This window comes from Penaeus japonicus, unplaced genomic scaffold (genome assembly GCF_977035675.1).
Source record: "Penaeus japonicus unplaced genomic scaffold, GWHDUDI00000001_assembly GWHDUDI00000004, whole genome shotgun sequence".
In the NCBI taxonomy this organism is placed as follows: Eukaryota; Metazoa; Arthropoda; class Malacostraca; order Decapoda; family Penaeidae; genus Penaeus; species Penaeus japonicus.
Window position 1 is genome coordinate 20,057,265 of NW_028234406.1, and position 5,000 is coordinate 20,062,264.

General features: G+C 38.6%; 1 protein-coding gene across 1 annotated transcript in view; it reads left to right on the forward strand.

Annotated features, from left to right (window-relative positions):
• LOC122254487 (core alpha-(1,3)-fucosyltransferase) overlaps window positions 1-5,000 on the forward strand; it is a 155,426-nt gene that overhangs the window by 339 nt on the left and 150,087 nt on the right. The window lies entirely within an intron of this gene.

Here is a 5,000-nt window from a genome sequence, read left to right on the forward strand (position 1 = left end):
CCAGGCCAACTGTCACCCTGCACATGGTGCGGGTTGGAGTGTAGGCCTACCTAGGCCGTGCTGGGCGGCGTGGCGGAAATGGCATGCAAAATGTGACATGACAAGTGGACAAGTGAAATCTGACAAGTATCTCTGAGCAGTCTGGCTGTGAATGTGTTTTTATTATTGTTGTTATTATTGTTTTTATTTTTATTATTGTTATTATTATTATTATCACTATTATTATTATTATTACTTTTATTATTATCACCATTAACATTATTAGTATCATTATTTCATTATGGTCTTTTTTAACAGTTGTCGGACATATTTGATGTGTTTTATGCATATTTTAGTTGATTATAGTATGTTATGTATGTTACACATGGAAACAGTACATAACGCTGCATGAATTATATGGATCACAAGCAGACTGGCCTTATAGTGAAATTATAGTGACATCAATCATCTAATTATATCGCGTCTATTAGTGGACATTATCCACATTAAAGAAAATACATATTAAAGAAAGGGATATAAATTACCAGTTGCCAATAAGTAAATATTCAAATAGCCTGCAGCAATGCCAAATATCATATCAATCACTGCATGTTCTCATGCATATTCATATACGTGATGCAGGATATACATCACTTACAAAATACAACACAAAATATACGGACTACCGAAGAAAAAAAAGAAAATCAAATCATACATCATCTTCAACACCGTCACCTATAAAAAAAAATGTCATCTCTATTTACACCCTTATTACTCAAACTGACATTGAACCCCACGCCCGAATATAGATATGAAATTCATATCCACCGCAAGTTGACAATGGAAATTCACGATGACATAAATCATGCAACTTCCTCCCTGGGTCTAAGGCGAGCGAATCCGGTTGCTTCCGGTTGACTCTTCCTTTTGAGCAACAGGTCGAGAGGGATTCTTCGTGAAGTCTGTGAGGTGATGATGGTGTGGTGGTGGTGATGTGGATGGTGATGGTGGTGATGTTGATGGTGGTGATGTGGATGGTGATGGTTATGGTGGTGATGTGGATGGTGGTGGTGATGGTGATGACGTGGGTGATTGTGATGATATGAGTGGTGCTTATGTTATTGATGTAGGCGGTACTTATGTTGATGATGGTGGTAGTGTTGGTGATGATGCTTATGCTGATGATGGTAGTGGTGATGATGTGGATCGTGGTTATACTGTTGATGGTGATGATGATGGTGATAGTTGTGTTGATGATGGCTATGGTAACTAAAAGGCCATAGTAATGTAAAAGTAATAACAACAGACATAGAATATCAATAGCAATAACAAAGACTACCAAAGTAGTACTACTGCTATTACTACTGTTGCTCATATATATTGTATCAACAGCAACTGTTATGAAGATATTATTAAAGTGATAGTGAAAGGCAGTAACAGTAATATAAATACTAACACTATTACTACCGCTGCTACTACTACTACTAAAACAATAATGCTTTTGCTACTGCTACTGCCACTATTGTTAATATAGTAATAGATATGATGATTACGAAATAACAACATTAGTTATGATGATAATACTACAGTAGTAATGATAATACTATTACAATAATTGGAGTAACAACAATAGAGAAATTATAATATCGAGAGATATGTACCATTGACAAAATCCCTAATAGTGGGATTCGTGATCGAGGAAGAATATATTGAAGAAAATAAAAAAAATCCAGTAATGATTATGATAAAGAAAATTACAAGATGTACGATAATGCGAGAAAATGTAAATAACCTCTTCAAAGATAGATTAACATACTAATCAACAGTGACAACGATTAACATTCCTGAAAAAAAAAAACGAAATACAACGCTATCATGTAAGACAAAGCCATCAAAAGAACAATTTTACCTGACATCTCGGATCAACTTTTTATGCCTTTTCTACTTTCCCAAGCTTTTCGAGAGAGAGAGAGAGAGAGAGAGAGAGAGAGAGAGAGAGAGAGAGAGAGAGAGAGAGAGAGAGAGAGAGAGAGAGAGAGAGAGAGAGAGAGAGAGAGAGAGAAAAGAAAAATCCTTCATATCATTTCTTTCTTCATCTCGAAGACTGATGGAAGACGAGTGTGAAGAACTCTGGGAAGTTTTGGATCGAAGGGTAACCGTATAAGGACAAAATTGAGTTGGCGTTTCTGTCATTTATTTTAGCCGCGGGGCATCTCTCTGGTTCAGCTGTGTCGACTACAATTTGCCGGTCACTTATCCCGCACCGAACAGTTGCCACGTGGTACTGAAAAAAACGAATAACCCTTTTGTCTCGATTTCTTGTTCTTTTCTTTTTTCTTTGTTACTATTTTCTTCTTGTTGTTGATATTATCTCTACGCATACCGATCGTACTAAAGGGAAGAGGGTGAGGAGTAAGGTTATGTGATCGCCATAAAACACGAAGTGATTAAGCGTGGAGGAATTTTGTCGGAGTGATTTTTATGGGGTTTTGGTGACTGATTCCACGTCGAACCTCGCTAAGGCGGAGTCTCTCGAACCACTTAATGCCGCCTTACGAAACACACCACTCCGACCTTGTTTTCGGGAAAGGGTTAAAGAAACACATATTCCATTCGCCTGACGTTGATACTCAAGTGAAGCATATTCATGTCGTCCTTGGAAAACTTAGAAGAAAAAATACCCTCCTTTATTCTTACAGTGACACAAAATGAACACAGTCCTATCTTCCGTTTTCTAAAATAACACACACAAAAAGACAAAAAAAAAAAAAAAGAAGAAAAAAAAAAGCGTACTCCTTTCTTCCTTTTTAAGGCAAAAGAACCCCCACTCCTTTCGCCCGCCTCCTGCCTCTCGACCATAGTAAGAAAGGTGCGTGTCCTCGTCAGAGAAGATTCCACGTCTCATGACAGCATTCCGAGAATCGCGAACACCCTTTTTTCCGACGCTGATGAGACCGAAGGGACCCGAAAAACGAGGCATTACCGACTGCGCGAAACTTGTAATCGCTTCTATTGGCCGCACAACACGAGGGTCATTTTCTTAATGGTTTATTAAATGACGAGTATTTTGAAGAGGTAGTATTCAGCCAGCGATGCGAGTTGATGGTAGGGCGGTGGACGGAAGCCGAGGGGGAGGAGGGAATGATACAGGGCGAGAAGGGAAGCAGGGAGGAGAATGAGGGAGAAGGGATGGAGAAACGGGGAGGAGGGAGGAGAAACTGGGAGGACGGAGGAGGAAAGGGGAGAGAGGCAGGAAGGAGGGAGAAATGGGAAAGAGAGTGGGGGAGGTAGAAAGGGAAAGGAGGGAGGGGGAGGAAAAAGAAGGGAAGAGGGAGGGGAGGCGGTGGCTAATTATCACATCTGTTCGAGGTTAAATTCACCGTGGGTCGTGTTCGGGGTTTGGTTTCATTTACTTTCGATTGATTTGACCTTCTGTTCCATATCACCGATTTTTATTTGTTTCTTCTCCGTCGACTGTTTAATCATTTCAAGAGAATTCAATCATCATTCATATTCAAGAATCGCCGTAGATGCTGTGCATGTTTGGCTTTCGTGAATCTTATTGCTATTATTGCTGCCATCATCCTTATCACATTCACAACCAATATCAGTATACTTATTAATCATTAATCAATTAGCGAAAGGAACCGATACTCAATCGAAAAAAAAAAATAGATAAATAAAAAACACGATGGTCCTGATCACAAGTTGCCCCACCTGGATCAGCCTCCGAATTTGCATATCTAAGGTGCTTTACGGACCTCACAACCACTTGGCCTTGAAAGGGGGGTGGGGGTGGGGGTGGGGTGGGGGGTGGTGGAAACACTGACCGCTGTTCATTAACATTTAAACCAATCAGCCTGGAATGAAACTGCGTATCTATGTAGGGTAAATTGCTGTTCGTTGACCCATCCGTTGGTTAAATGAAGTATTTATTGGTCTCGGATTGTATTCGCGAGATAAATCTTAATTGTTTGACTTGAATTTTCGTTTTCTTTTTGTCTTTTGATTAGTATGAGATTTTGAATAGACAAAGTTTCTGTAATTTATTCAATGGTGTCTAATAGAGTGAAATATATAGGTTCCGACATTTTTAGTTGTTAGGTTTTTAGTTAACAAGTTTATGCAGAAACAAACAGGAAAGAGAGAGAGAGAGAGAGAAAGAGAGAGAGAAAAGAGAGAGAGAGAGAGAGAGAGAGAGAGAGAGAGAGAGAGAGAGAGAGAGAGAGAGAGAGAGAGAGAGAGAGAGAGAGAGAGAGAGAGAGAGAGAGAGAGAGAGAGAGAGAGATCCTGTTCTAAATCTGAAGGGCAGAGAGTAGTAGGGCAGCAGATCGTAGACCACGTCCTCAAGCCCTGAAGACCAAAACAACAAAAGAGCGTGGCAAAGCTGTCAGAAATAAATCCTCGTAGGCATAACCTCCCTCCGACCAAAGCTAATCCAAGGACAAATGATATTGATAAACAAGGCTGAGCGGGTTGGCTCTCGAAGGCTTTGTCAGATAATCCGAATTAACTTTTTCCGCCATTTATGCCAGCCTTAGTATCTAATCGGTAGACTAGTCTTCAATTTATTCGACGATAACGCGTAAAATAATGTAGATTCGTCGATTTGGTTCATCCATGATTGGAGTATTGTTTTTTTTTTCATAGAGATATTCTTAATTTTTTTTCTTCAGAAATTTGCAACCAGTCACTGACTTGCAGAAGGTATTTCAGTGGCACTAGTACATGTATATTTAATAAATGGTATTGCAGAATAATAAATATATTAGTATTATTAAGAATAGTAATTAACACTAATTAATTAACTTATGTGTGTTGTGAGATAGAGTCAGTTCGTGTCCATAAAATTACAAGAAAATAATTATCACAATAATGATATTTGTAGTGATTGTGCTACTATTATTAATGAAGATGGGGATGACGATAATAATGATAGATTACTAATCATGACAATATTAATGATAATGATGACAATGATAATATCAATAATGGTAATAATAACGATCATAATCACAATA